The sequence below is a fragment of the Palaemon carinicauda genome, chromosome 41 (assembly GCF_036898095.1).
Source record: "Palaemon carinicauda isolate YSFRI2023 chromosome 41, ASM3689809v2, whole genome shotgun sequence".
NCBI lineage: Eukaryota > Metazoa > Arthropoda > Malacostraca > Decapoda > Palaemonidae > Palaemon > Palaemon carinicauda.
The window spans coordinates 53811454-53827155 of record NC_090765.1 but is presented as its reverse complement, the minus strand read 5'-3'; the positions used below and the strand labels follow the sequence as shown (position 1 = coordinate 53827155).

At 42.5% G+C, this 15702-nt stretch overlaps 1 long non-coding RNA gene across 2 annotated transcripts in view; it reads right to left on the bottom strand.

Moving 5' to 3' along the window:
* The window catches only part of LOC137632663 (uncharacterized), a 290790-nt gene extending 278407 nt beyond the window's left edge, over positions 1-12383 (bottom strand). For both annotated transcript variants that reach the window (XR_011042076.1, XR_011042077.1), the window contains exon 1: positions 12258-12383. This is a non-coding gene — a long non-coding RNA (uncharacterized lncRNA). The remainder of the gene's footprint in view (positions 1-12257) is intronic.
* Between the last annotated feature and the right edge of the window lie 3319 nt (positions 12384-15702).

Sequence of the window (15702 nt, the reverse complement as noted above, 5' to 3'; positions counted from 1 at the left end):
AGAAGAGGGTGCGCTAAGAGAAGAGGGTGCGCTAAGAGAAGAGGGTGCGTTAAGAGAAGAGGGTGCGCTAAGAGAAGAGGGTGCGCAAAGAGAAGAGGGTGCGCTAAGAGAAGAGGGTGCGCTAAGAGAAGAGGGTGTGCTAAGAGAAGAGGGTGCACTAAGAGAAGAGGGTGCACTAAGAGAAGAGGGTGCACTAAGAGGGGAGGGTGCGCTAAGAGGGGAGGGTGCGCTCAAAGAAGAGGGTGCGCTCAAAGAAGAGGGTGCGCTAAGAGAAGAGGGTGTGCTAAGAGAAGCGGTGCGAAAAGAGAAGTGGGTGCACTAAGAGAAGTATGCGCGCTTAGAGGGGAGGGTGAACGCGACCAAAAGAATGCTCAACATCAGTAGCTTGTATGCCAATTGAAGAGCATGAGCAATCGTTAACAGGAGATGTCACACCATCAGGGGAATATTTGAAGTATGCATAGGTGTAAGGGTGACCAAGTGAACAGGCGATTGCTCATAAAAATTATAGTGCAAGTAAGTGAATGCTAACGTCAACAAAATGTACTTCAATTGAAGAGCACGCACAATAAAGAACATGAGAATATCCAAAGTCTGAAGAATGCATGCTCTTGTAGGAGTGTGTGTGAACAGGAGATTACTAATAAGTATGAGTGCATGCATGTCAGCAAGAGAAATATTCGAGAAATATTCAACAACAGTTAAAGAGAGTGTACGCTTCGGAGAGCACACAATTGCAAACAGGCGAGGTGGCGCTCCTGTATATGTGCGTAATCACAAACAGTTAAGGTGGTGCACGATTGCGAATAGGTGAGGCGACCCTCCGGCAAGTGTGCGCGATCTCAAACAGGTGAGGTGGCACTCCTGCAAGAGCATGAAATTGTGAACCGGTGAGGTGGTGCTCCCATGGAAGCGAGCCACTGCCAACAGGTTAGAAGGCAGCTCCATTGGAGCGCACAACACATATATAGTAGAATGATAATGCATAGTAAAGTGCTAATAGGCATGTGCAGACAGTTGAGATAACATATAAAGCAGCAAGTACTATAATCTTGTAGTCTTTTCTTTTCATCCTTAGTAAGGGATTGGGTAACACTGTCTTTCCCATGGCAAGGGAAACGGTATGAATCATGCACCTGACAACATTGAGAGTACAAAACAATTCTTTTTCGCTTAAGGGGTTAACTACTGCACTGTAGCCTAATTGTTTGGTGGCTACTTTCCTCTTGGTAAGGGTAGAAGACTCTTAAGCTATGGTAGGCAGCTCTTCTAGGAGAAGGCCACTCCAAAATCAAACCATGGTTCTCTAGTCTTGGGTAGTGCCATAACCTCTGTACCAAGGTCTTTAGTCTTTCACTGTCTTGAGGTAGAGCTCTCTTGCCTGAGGGTACGCTATTCTTTATTTATCTTCCTCTTGTTTGTTTAAGTTTTTGAAGTTTATGATTACAATATTTTATTTTGATTGTTATTACTTCTCTTGTAGTTTATTTATTTCCTTGTTTCCATTCCTCACTGGGCTATTTTTCCCTGTTGGAGTCCTTGGGCTTATAGCATCATGCTTTTCCAACTAGGGTTGTAGCTTGGCTAGTAATAAAAATAATAATGATAATAATGAATGAAAGATCTATGTTAATGTCGTTATTGTTCTTAATTTTATCTATTTTGATTGTTTATTACATCTCTTGTAGTTTATCTATATATTTATTTCCTTTCCTCACTAGACTATTTTTCCGTTTGAGCCCTGGGCTTATAGCATCCTGCTTTTCCAACTAGGGTTGTAGCTTAGCTAGTAATAATAATACAGTACTGTATTAACATGTAACTCCTATCTATCCGTAGGACTAATCGTCCAAAAGGGGGAAAAAGAAGGGCAGAGCCCTTTTTCATCTGAATGACAGTGTGCTCCAAGTTGATGAATCCGTGGACCAGCTGTCAGGACTAAGAGATGAAGGTACGACAGAGATGAAAGAAGAACAAAGTTTTCCTTCTATCAAAAATGTGCAAGATGTTTCATTCTCCTGTTACAATGACACAGTCGTCACTAATCCTTATTCGTGAGGGAATAAACAATAATAGGAATGCTGTTAAACAGGAACAAAAAGTGTAGCCTAGAGTACCAGTACTGTATACAGACAGGTTAAGCAGAAACTGTGCCAGCTAAAGTTATTGGGAAAACTGCATAACCTTTTTACTTACCTAAAATCCTTCATACACAACAAACTGCTAACCATAAACTATGAGAAAAAAGAAAAAATTAACACAGCCAGTTGACAGCATCGGGAGTACAGTATGCCTGTACGCTCTAGCAGCAGTAAACAAGGAGGTTATTCAGTGTGCTGGCAGGGCACAGGGCTTCCCCACCACCCCCTAGTAACTACTGACACCTCATTATTACTCTTACAGCAGAGTTTCAGCTATGCTGAAAACAAGCTACTATCTAGGGACTTTGATTGTATTTCCGCAAGAACAAATAGTATATTATATAATCAAATTCCTTTTTCTAGGGAAAAATGTTATTTTCATTAGTAAAATAAATTTTTGAATATACTTACCCGATGATCATGTAGCTGTCAACTCTGTTGCCCGACAGAAATCTAAGGTCGGGATACGCCAGCGATCGCTATACAGGTGGGGGTGTACACAACAGCGCCATCTGTGAGCAGGTACTCAAGTACTTCTTGTCAACAAGAACTCAATTTTCTCCTCGGTCCACTGGTTCTCTATGGGGAGGAAGGGAGGGTCCTTAAATTCATGATCATCGGGTAAGTATATTCAAAAATTTATTTTACTAATGAAAATAACATTTTTCAATATTAATCTTACCCGATGATCATGTAGCTGATTCACACCCAGGGTGGTGGGTGGAGACCAGCATACATGTTAACATTAGAAGCTAAGTATCCCGTATTTCATTTTAGCAGTTATTCAAAATAACAAACATAAAATAAACAAGTACCTGGTAAGGAAGTCGACTTGAACCATTACTCTGCCTTTTAAAGTACGTCTTCCTTACTGAGCCTAGCGATCCTCTTAGGATGCTGAGAGACTCCTAGGTGCTGAAGTATGAAGGGCTGCAACCCATACTAAAGGACCTCATCACAACCTCTAATCTAGGCGCTTCTCAAGAAAGAATTTGACCACCCGCCAAATCAACCAGGATGCGGAAGGCTTCTTAGCCTTCCGTATAACCCAAAAAAAACAACAAGTAAAAAGCATTTCAAGAGAAAGATTAAAAAGGTTATGGGATTATGGGAATGTAGTGGTTGAGCCCTCACCTACTACTGCACTCGCTGCTACGAATGGTCCCAGGGTGTAGCAGTTCTCGTAAAGAGACTGGACATCTTTGAGATAAAACGATGCGAACACTGACTTGCTTCTCCAATAGGTTGCATCCATAACACTCTGCAGAGAACGGTTCTGTTTGAAGGCCACTGAAGTAGCGACAGCTCTCACTTCATGTGTCCTTACCTTCAGCAAAGCAAGGTCTTCTTCCTTCAGATGAGAATGGGCCTCTCTAATCAAAAGCCTGATGTAATAAGAAACTGCGTTCTTAGACATCGGTAAAGCAGGTTTCTTGATAAAACACCATAAAGCTTCTGATTGTCCTCGTAAAGGCTTTGTACGTCTTAAATAGTACTTAAGAGCTCTTACTGGGCAAAGTACTCTCTCTAGTTCGTTCCCCACCAAGTTGGACAGGCTTGGGATCTCGAACGACTTGGGCCAAGGACGAGAAGGAAGCTCGTTTTTAGCCAAAAAACCGAGCTGCAAGGAACATGTAGCCGTTTCAGATGTAAAACCTATGTTCCTGCTGAAGGCGTGGATTTCACTGACTCTTTTAGCTGTTGCTAGGCAAATGAGGAAAAGAGTCTTTAATGTGAGATCCTTAAAAGAGGCTGATTGAAGCGGTTCGAATCTCTCTGACATTAGGAACTTTAAAACCACGTCTAGGTTCCAGCCTGGTGTGGACAAACGACGCTCCTTTGAGGTCTCAAAAGACCTAAGGAGGTCCTGTAGATCTTTGTTGGTGGAAAGATCTAAGCCTCTGTGGCGGAAAACCGCTGCCAACATACTTCTGTAACCCTTGATCGTAGGAGCTGAAAGGGATCTTACGTTCCTTAGATGTAACAGGAAGTCAGCTATCTGCGTAACAGAGGTACTGGTTGAGGAAACTGCATTCGCCTTACACCAGCTTCGGAAGACTTCCCATTTTGACTGATAGACTCTGAGAGTGGATGTCCTCCTTGCTCTGGCAATCGCTCTGGCTGCCTCCTTCGAAAAGCCTCTAGCTCTTGAGAGTCTTTCGATAGTCTGAAGGCAGTCAGACGAAGAGCGTGGAGGCTTGGGTGTACCTTCTTTACGTGCGGCTGACGCAGAAGGTCCACTCTTAGAGAAAGAGTCCTGGGAACGTCTACTAGCCATTGCAGTACCTCGGTGAACCATTCTCTCGCGGGCCAGAGGGGAGCAACCAACGTCAACAGTGTCCCTTCGTGCGAGGCAAACTTCTGAAGTACCCTGTTGACAATCTTGAACGGAGGGAACGCATACAGGTCTAGATGGGACCAATCCAGAAGAAAGGCATCCACGTGCACTGCTGCTGGGTCTGGAATCGGAGAACAATACATCGGGAGCCTCTTGGTCATCGAGGTAGCGAAAAGATCTATGGTGGGCTGGCCCCACAGGGCCCATAGTCTGCTGCAAACATTCTTGTGAAGGGTCCACTCTGTGGGGATGACCTGACCCTTCCGGCTGAGGCGATCTGCCATGACATTCATGTCGCCCTGAATGAACCTCGTTACCAGCGAAATTTTTCGATCTTTTGACCAAATGAGGAGGTCCCTTGCGATCTCGAACAACTTCCTCGAATGAGTCCCTCCTTGCTTGGAGATGTACGCCAAGGCTGTGGTGTTGTCGGAGTTCACCTCCACCACCTTGCCTAGCTGGAGGGACTTGAAGTTTATCAAGGCCAGATGAACTGCCAAAAGCTCCTTGCAGTTGATGTGAAGTGTCCTTTGCTCCTGATTCCACTTGCCCGAGCATTCCTGTCCGTTCAGTGTCGCACCCCAGCCCGTGTCCGATGCGTCCGAGAAGAGACGGTGGTCGGGGGTCTGAACAGCCAATGGTAGACCTTCCTTGAGAAGAATGCCGTTCTTCCACCACGTTAGCGTAGACCTCATCTCTTCGGAAACAGGCACTGAGACCGCCTCTAGCGTCATGTCCTTTCTCCAGTGAGCAGCAAGGTGAAACTGAAGGGGGCGGAGGTGGAGTCTCCCTAACTCGATGAACTGGGCCAGCGATGAAAGTGTCCCTGTTAGGCTCATCCACTGCCTGACTGAACATCGGTTCCTTCTCAGCATGCTCTGGATGCATTCTAGGGCTTGACTGATCCTTGGGGCCGACGGAAAAGCCCGAAAAGCTCGACTCTGAATCTCCAAACCTAGATAGACAATGGTTTGGGATGGGACGAGTTGGGACTTCTCTAAATTGACCAGGAGGCCCAATTCCTTGGTCAGATCCATAGTCCATCTGAGATTCTCCAGACAACGACGACTTGACGGAGCTCTTAAAAGCCAGTCGTCCAAATAGAGGGAGGCTCTGATGTCTGCCAAGTGAAGGAATTTGGCAATATTCCTCATCAGTTTGGTAAACACAAGAGGTGCCGTGCTTAGGCCAAAGCACAGGGCTTAGAACTGGTACACAACCTTTCCAAAAACGAATCTTAGGAAAGGTTGGGAGTCTGGATGGATGGGGACGTGAAAGTACGCGTCCTTCAGGTCTAACGAGACCATCCAGTCTTCCTTCCTGACCGCTGCTAGGACCGACTTCGTCGTCTCCATCGTGAACGTCTGCTTGGTGACAAAAGCATTGAGAGCACTGACGTCCAGCACCGGTCTCCAACCTCCTGTCTTCTTGGCTACCAGGAAGAGACGGTTGTAGAAGCCCGGGGATTGATGGTCCCGGACTATGACTACCGCTTCCTTTTGTAGCAAGAGCGACACCTCTTGTTGCAACGCTAGCCTCTTGTCCTTCTCCTTGTAGATGGGAGAGAGGTTGATGGGAGACGTTGCTAGAGGGGGACTGCGGCAGAACGGAATTCTGTACCCCTCCCTTAGCAACTTCACAGACTGAGCGTCTGCACCTCTGCTCTCCCACGCTTGCCAGAAGTTCTTCAGCCTGGCTCCCACTGCTGTCTGGAGAGGTAGGCAGTCAGACTCTGCCTTTTGCGGACTTGGAACCCTTCTTTGATTTGCCACGGTGACTGTCGGTACGGGTACCTCCTCTGCTGGAGGTTCTGCCACGAAAGGGAGGGATGAACCTAGTTGCTGGTGTGTCCACTGCGGCAGAACGAAAAGGTCTAGGCACAGAAGGTAAAGCTTTAGCCTTGCGTGCGGAAGAGGCCATCAGATCATGCGTATCCTTCTGGATCAGAGAGGCAGCCATCCCCTTGATCAGTTCCTCCGGAAAGAGACACTTGGAGAGAGGATCAAACAACAACTCCGACTTCTGGCAAGGAGTGATCCCAGACGACAAGAAGGAGCAAAGATGTTCTCTCTTCTTAAGGACTCCCGACACGTAAGAAGCCGCAAGCTCACCAGACCCATCCCGAATAGCTTTGTCCATGCTAGACATGATAGGCATGGCAGAGTCCTTATCCGAAGGGGAAGTCTTCCTGCTTAAAGCTCCCAAGCACCAATCGAGGAAGTTGAAGATCTCGAAGGCACGAAAGACTCCCTTCAACAGATGATCCAATTCAGAAAAGGACCAGCAAACCTTAGATCGTCTCATAGCCAGCCTGCGGGGAGAGTCAACCAGACTTGAGAAGTCTCCCTGGGCAGAGGCAGGAACTCCCAAGCCAGGTTCCTCTCCCGTGGCATACCAGACGCTAGATTTGGAAGCAAGCTTGGTAGGAGGAAAGATGAAATAAGTCTTTCCCAGTTGCTTCTTGGACTGCAACCACTCCCCCATAACCCTCAAAGCTCTCTTGGATGAGCGTGCGAGGACCAGTTTGGTAAAGGCAGGAGCTGCTGACTGCATGCCCAGAGCAAACTCGGAGGGGGGAGAGCGAGGGGTTGCAGACACAAACTGTTCTGGATACAAGTCCCTGAACAAGGCAAGGACTTTCCGAAAGTCTAAGGAGGGAGGCGCAGACTTGGGCTCTTCTAAGTCGGAGAGTGGATCGTCCAAAGGTGCAGCTTCGTCATCAGAAACACCATCATCCGAAAGCTGAGTAGGAAGTGGCAAAGGTGGAGCAGCAAGCTGAACGGCTGAATCCGGCAGCACGGGTGCATGTGTAGCTGCTGCGGATCCAACATCATGCCGCTGCTGGTCAGTCTGCGAGCTGGCAACAACAAAAGCAGAGTGCTGGTGCGTGGGAGGGACTGCTGTGGGTTGCGGAGCATGCCGCATGGGATGCGGAGCATGCCGCATGGGATGCGGAGCATGCCGCATGGGTTGCGGAGCATGCCGCATTGCGTCAAAACACGGCAGCTCGCCCGCACCTTCCCACTGCTGATGCGGAAGCTCACGCATGTCAACGGAGGGTGCAGCATGAACATGCGTCTGGCAGGGAGGACTGCGCAACGGAGGTGGAGCTCTCACAGGTGGAGTGTGGGAGTGGGCAGCCGCAGTATCCGCTGAGCGTACAACCGTGGCAGGTTGTAGGTTAACCGGAGCTGTGTCAACCTTCTCAGCATGATACTCCTGCATAAAGGTAGCAAGCTGAGACTGCATAGCCTGCAGCATGGACCACTTAGGATCTACCGTGGAAGGAGCGGCAACAGACGGAGTAGTAGCCTGCTGCGGCACCACTCTACCTCTCTTGGGAGGTGTGCAGTCTTCGGAAGACTGCGGCGAGTCCGAAAAGACCCAGTGGCTACACCTGGGCCGTTGGACTCGCTCGGAAGGGACCTTACGCTTGAGAGGTCGTGAGACCTTGGTCCAACGTTTCATCCTTGAAACCTCTTCCACAGACGAGGAATGATGGGGCTCATTCGTCTGTTTGTGGATGGGACGATCTCTGACAGATACGTCCGCAACCACTGAGGGTACATCCCTACGCTGATCAAGGCCTGCCGAACCCTTTGGTCCTTCGACATTGCTTCTCCCCTGGGCTTGGGAGCTTGCAAGAGGTCCCGGACTGGGAGGACGACTGGCACGAACAGATGTACCCTCCTGCGCAACACTGACACTGACACTTTTCACTTCACTTGCACTAGCACTTCCCACTGCACTTTGCGCTTTCAGCTCTTTGACCTCTGCCAAAAGCTGATTACGGTCGTTGGCCAAAGACTCCACTCTGTCACCAAGAGCCTGAATGGCACGCATCATATCCGCCATGGAGGGCTGAGCACTAGTAACAGGGTCGGGAGTCACCACTACAGGGGAAGGAAAAGGTTGAGGGGCATGGGGAGAGGAAAAATCACCAGAGCGAGAAGAACTCCTCCTGATCCTATCCTTCTCTAGCCTACGTGCATATTTAAGGAATTCGTTAAAATCGAATTCCGAAAGCCCAGCGCATTCCTCACATCGATCTTCCAATTGACAGGATTTACCCCTACAATTGGAACAAACGGTGTGAGGATCTATGGAGGCCTTCGGAAGACGCCTAATACAAGTCCTAACACTACACTGCCTGTATTTAGGTACTTGAGACTGGTCAGACATCTTGGATTGAAGAAATAGTCAAGGGGGAATTCCAAAATCAAGCAAAGTTCGTTAACAATTAATCCAAATTAATTCAAAAAGCTTGCTAAGCTAAAGATAAAGATTCCTGAATAGCGAAGGCTAAAATCTAGAGCGAATACATCACCAAAACGTGAAAAACAACTCCAGAATCAACAGCGTATCCAAGTAGGTCTTGCCGGTGGCACGACAGAGGAAAAATTGAGTTCTTGTTGACAAGAAGTACTTGAGTACCTGCTCACAGATGGCGCTGTTGTGTACACCCCCACCTGTATAGCGATCGCTGGCGTATCCCGACCTTAGATTTCTGTCGGGCAACAGAGTTGACAGCTACATGATCATCGGGTAAGATTAATATTGAAAAACTTCATTTTCAATAAAAGTTACTAATAAGAAAGTAATTTAGCAAGAACAGTATTGGAGGATATGAATACTGTACATAAATTTCGTCATATCAGGAGGTGGTAATGAGGTACATAATAATATACTGGTACATTAGGTTAGTAAATATCTCCTTAAACTCAAACGCATCGCCAATCTTACTCACCCTAGAAAACGGGATTGTAAGACAAGTAGTAAAATTGTATATATTCAGTAAATATGGGACCACAGAGGAAATTTGGCCTTTTATGGATGTGAAAACCACATAATAAATAATATAGAGGGATACAACTTAACCTAATCTAGGGCTCAAGATCCTCCTTACTTACTGTACCTACTTACCGAGGCACTTGAACCGCTGCAATTTTTCCCAGTTTACCAACCTGAACTATGATGTCATATCAATTTTAATACCTCTCAGGTAATACTGCATATTAGTACAATATTGGAGATTGGAACTAACAAAATTGAATATATTTACTGTACAATATTTTTAACTCCCATAACCTATACTCAGAAACTAAAAACCCAGTAGATACTTGTTTTGATTAAAAATTCCCAATTCCAAAGGCTTCATAAATTAATTTCCAATTTCCTATACCATAAGAACTGATCATCATTTGCAATTACCTTCCAGGTGACAAATTGGAGCCTTTTTCTCTGGAATATGACTTTTAAAGATTTAAAGGCTGCTTATGAATGGCAGAAGCAAGGAATAGTGACATTGCCCTATCAAACAGGACAATGCCCTAGAGACTGACCATATATACCATATGATCAGTGCTCAAGCCCCCTCTCCATCCAAGCTGGGACCAGGGAGGACCAGGCAATGGCTGGTGATATATCTGCAGATAGACCTATAGGCTACTCCAAACCCCCATCCTTAGCTCACAAGGATAGTGAGGTTGCAGCGACCAAAGAAACTAACGAGTTGGACTGGGTCTCGAACCCCAGTCTGGCGTTCACCAGTCAGGGACGTTATCACATCGGCCAATCCCCTACTTTCACCCCTAAGAAATGCTAGCTCTGGCATTTTGAAATAGTTCCTTCTTGCTTATAGGATATGGGGTATAGAATATTGTTTGAAAGGGATATATTCAATTATGACAATTCAAATATCCTAACTTTGCATTGTATTGCATTGTAACAGGGTAAAAAGCTCTCCTCTAAAATGCTTGATCGTTACATAAAATAAACGTAACAACTGTGTGCACGGGTTCAGGGGGTTGCAGTGGCAGGTCAAACTTCCCGTAAAATTTCAGCACAGTGCAAAACACAGTTTGTACAAAATACATACATACTTACATATAACAAGGCACTTCCCCCAATTTTGGGGGGTAGCCGACATCAACAAAAGAAACAAAACAAAAAAGGGGACCTCTACTCTCTACGTTCCTCCAGCCTAACAAGGGACTCAACCGAGTTCAGCTGGTTCTGCTAGGGTGCCACAGCCCACCCTCCCACATTATCCACCACAGATGAAGCTTCATAATGCTGAATCCCCTACTGCTTCTACCTCCGCGGTCATCTAAGGCATCGGAGGCAGCAGCAGGGCCTACCGGAACTGCGTCACAATCGCTTGCCATTCATTCCTATTTCTACCACTATTTTTTCTAAACTATTTTGGGATGCTTTGAAAATTTTTGATAATTTCTGCCAGAAACCTTAGTTTTTGGGTTATGGTGGGTCAACTACCACAACTGAAAAACTATGGCTTCGCGCTTGGTATCGTCATCGTTTACGTTCAAAACTCATCAATATATACCAAGTAGGCTATCAGTCTAAATTTATGAAAATCTAAATTTTTTTCAATTTTGTTCTTTCCACCAGTGATCATCATAAAAAGTCATTGTAATGACAAAAGTTACAGTAATAAAAAACAAGTAATAGTAATGAAACATGGTCAAAATACTGGAACTTTTGTTTGCTCTCCCATAGCTAGCTTCACTCGCTAATAAACATTACCTCATTACTCCTATGTTTTAGCAAGTAGTACATATCCTGCTACGTGCGGTAGTCTTTCAGCATTATACAAACTTAACCCTTTTACCCCCAATGGATGTACTGGTACGTTTCACAAAACTCATCCCTTTACCCCCATGGACGTACTGGTACGTCCTTGCAAAAAACTGCTATTTACATTTTTTTTTGCATATTTTTTATAACTTTATGAGAAACTTCAGACATTTTCCAAAAGAATGAGACCAACCTGACCTCTCTATGACAAAAATTTAGGCTGTTAGAGCAATTCAAAAAATATATATTGCAAAATGTGCTTGAAAAAAAAAAATGCCTGAGGGTTAAGGGTTGGAAAGTCCCAAATAGCCTGGGGGTAAAAGGGTTAACAAAGGGGTGAATATACACTTAACATAGATATGAGTCGTAGCTTCACACTCCAACCTATATTCGAACAAAGACATAGCTTCCATTGCCCATAACCAGACTAAATATATCAAACACATGTTTCTAACCTAATTTTTCATTATTACCATGATAAATGAAATAAGAACTATAACTATATTGTACATTCCAAAATTCAAAGCAAATATAAGAGGTTCAGAATGTAATACGTTCTGTTCGAACAAGTACCTTAAAACAGAACCACCACCTATCATTCTTTCTCTAATCTACCACGTGGAAGGGGTCCCCTGTGGTATGTGCCAAGACGAGAAAAGGAGCAAAATGGAAAATTTTATTAAAATCTGTAACTTTGTTAATAGTGGTTTAATCCAGTAGTATATGGGATTCAAAATAGCGTATTAGCAAATATCTACTCAATTATGCGGGTTTCAATGTCCTAACCAATATTGCACCGTTCTATAATTAAACCAAGCTCCGAAAACAAGGGAACGTAAATTTAGGTAACGTTACGAGTGGTCGCCTTGGGTTAGTACATATCCCCTTAATTTTCATAGAACTCGAATAAACTGTTGAGATCACTCCGTAAATGCCCAAAAATCATATTAATAAAAGGTAAAGTTGTTAATACTCACCCCCATAAACCACCTCTGTACTTAGGCTAGACCTATCATTCTTAGTAGGCTATATTCAGTACGAGAAGTTTCAATGGTGAAAACAGATAAAAAGCTAAATTATTCTCATGAAGATTAAAATGTAAAATTACCTAACTTAATTGGAATCGTTTGAAATACACAATACAACCTAAATAAAAAATAAACCTTAGGCCTACTACTCACCCTGTTATGAACCCTCTGCAGTTGAAGTTTTCGTTGCAGATCAAGATGACAAATGACCAATTCGCACACTGCACTATTCACAATTAAAAAAAAAAACTCGATATTTTCCAAGTAGGCCTAACCAACACGTATTAAAAGTAAATGGCAAATCGACACAGGTGGCTATAAATACTATTGTTACTGTATTCAAACTCAAAGTCTGATTCCAGGACCATGAACGCTGAAGAAGAAGGCTTGCAAGCAAAGCCATCTTCTTCTTTCAGGTGATTGATTGATTGATGATCATGATCGTCACTTATCTTCTGGAGTTGTCTCATAATTGCATCAAATTGTTCAAATCATTTCATAAAACTTACATTCTGTAATTGTCATGTAATATTCTAAATTAATACAAAGGGTACAACGTTATCTTCATAGAATTAGCTTAATGAAATCTGGGTTATTTTAGTTTCAGCTGGGGGACAAGAAATCTCATTTTATCATATTTCCTTAATGAATCTTCTTAATCTGAATAATGAAAAAAACGTGATAAAACTATTAGATAACAATCAATAAAGTATTCACTAATGTATAGTGTTATTCGTATCAATTTTGAATAAGTTTAAGAGATGTTTTTTATGTTGAACAAGCTAACGTAAGTCTTTTCATAGTTTATATATGAAATATCTATTCCAGTGTTGTTATTATTTTTGAAATATTTTATTTTAATTATTCATTATTTCTTATATCATTTTTTATTTCCTTATTTCCTTTTCTCACTCGTCTATATTTCCCTGCTGGAGCCCTTGGGCTCACAGCATCTTGCTTTCCAACTGGGGTTGTAGCTTAGCTAGCTATAATAATAATAATAATAATAATAATAATAATAATAATAATAATAATAATAATAATAATAATAATAATAATAATAATAATAATCTGAATTCTAAAGTATTTTTTTTCTGTAATCAGTGAATGGCGATGTGCTTCCCGATCGGATTATGTTTATTATGCAATGCATTGTGGGAAAGTCACAAGTGTTAATGTTTTTGTTGATATCAAGATACACAAACTTCGATAAAGTGAATCCTTGATTTTAATTTTGTGTTTAACTTCTGTAATACACTAGTTGTTAGTGAAGATTTGTTTGAATAGTAAATGGTCGTCTGATTAGTGCTCGGTTGATAATTGTCTCGTTAAATATGTGCGAAATTTGATTAATCTGAGCCACCAGTTAGTTTTCTGTTGCAAGCATCCTAGTAGTTCAATTGCATCCTGCAGTGTATCGTTTACGGTAAATGGCGTGAATACTTTGTGCTTCCTGGACCAAAGAAGGAATACACACTAGGGCAAGTCACCATCTGCAGTTATTCATTCTGAATAAGGTAAGCCTAAGCAAAGTGATGTTTGCTCTAGGCCTAGGCCTACACATTCTGAATAAGGTAAGCAAAGAGATGTTTTCTCTAGGCCTAGGCCTACACATACACCGAATAATCTAGTCTATGCTTTTCACTTTCTCCTTTTCCTTACACATCTGACAACACTAAGAGATCAGAACTGAAGAAGAGAGACTTTTAGCAATGGTGAGGAGTTCTTCTATGAAGACACTAAAAATCAGAGATGTTTGTGCCCTAGCCCTAGGACCAGCCCTTGTTCTCTTGCTTGGGGGGGGGGGGGTTACACACTGGCACTCTGTTGTATCTTACCTTATATCCTTTCCTCACTGAGCTATTTTCCATATTTAAGCTTAGCTTATAGCATCCTATCTCTTGCTTGAGGGTACACTCGGTCACACTATTCTATCTTTCCTTATATCATTTCTACTTTGCGCCATTTTCCCTATGTGGGCCCTTGAGCTTATAGCATCCTGCTTTAACAATGAGAGTTGTAGCTTAGCTAGTAATAACAATATTTAAGGTTCCATTTTTCTCTTGTCAGTTTCGTGACATCCTAGGTGAGGTTAGGGAAAAGAGTGGTGACAGTAATTTATTGTAGCCTAGTTTCATAAACATTGGTAATTGATTCTATTTATAACTCCGTTCTCTATATAGCTTCTATTACTCATCAGAAAGTAAAAAAAAAATATCTCCAATTTAATCACCAAATCATGTAGGCTACCTTATCTCAAATCAATACGGACATGCCAAGAATGTTTAACTGCGAGCCCCGGAGGAGCAAAGACCAATTGAGGGAAGTTATAAAGATTATAGGTAATAGTATACTTTAATTTCATGCCAAATACATGAACCATCAATTTTTTTTACCCTTTTACCCCCAGGGTATTTGGAAATTTCCAACCCTTAACCCCCAAGGGTTATTTTTTTTTACAAGCACATTTTGCAGTATATTTTTTTAGAATTGCTCTAACAGCCTTAAATTTTGTCATAGAGAGGTCAGATTGGTCTCATTTTCTTGGAAAATGCCTGAATTTTCTAAAAAAAAATTACCAAAAATATAGAAAAAAAAAATTTAAATAGCATTTTTTTGCAAGGACGTACTGGTACGTCCATTGGGGTAAAGGGATGAGTTTTGTGAAACGTACCAGTACGTCCTTTTGGGGTAAAAGGGTTAACTAATTATCATGTGTTTTATGCATTTCTGATCATTATTATTTGTGTAAATCAGTCATTTTTGGAGTTACCCAAACAAACCCACTGACTTTCCACTGGTAACCTATTATTGTTGTTCATTTAGGGGGTCCTGTATCCCAAAAACTGTTCATTTCCAACAGAAACAAAGGTTAAATTCATTCATGTTTATTTTTAGATTCAGAAATCTATTCTTAGTTGCATTAGATTTATCAAATTCTGAACAATGCTCCTTTTATGCTATATGCTTAAGTACAGTATATTTATTTTATTTCCTCATCAATGCAACCTATTCAGTCTCTCATTCTCCAGCTTTTGCTCTATAATTACTATTCAACATTTCAAATATGCAATCGCAAAATTGCATAATTTGATTGAAGTAGTTCTTATTTTCAGAATGTTATGATAATTTAGATTTGACAATGAAATTGGGTTCAATTGTTTGATTATTCAAATGTATCTACTTAGGAGTACAGGCTACATGAAAAACAAATTTTGTGGGACGTACAATGCATGTTTAGTTGGAATTGAACCTAGAGTATCAGCAGCTTGCAAACCAAGTAATTAATGTAGTCACAAGTTCCCACTGGGGGTCCCCCATTATCGTAGGGTATAGATATATATATATTTCTGAAATCATTCATTTGCAATGGGAACGGGTGTCATTTTCGAAGAGAGCGTAATTTTTTCTATAAGAAAAGAAGTTTTTTTCCTAGGTTACATTGCCCTGTAATACACTACAATAATACCAAGAATTGTTTAGGCAATAGATTTATGGTCTAATTGCTACCATCCTGATATCAACTGAGGCTGTGTTCATTATTTCTCTTTGATTTGCCTCATTGTGTCATTAAGTGTAAATGTCTTGGAGTATGTGA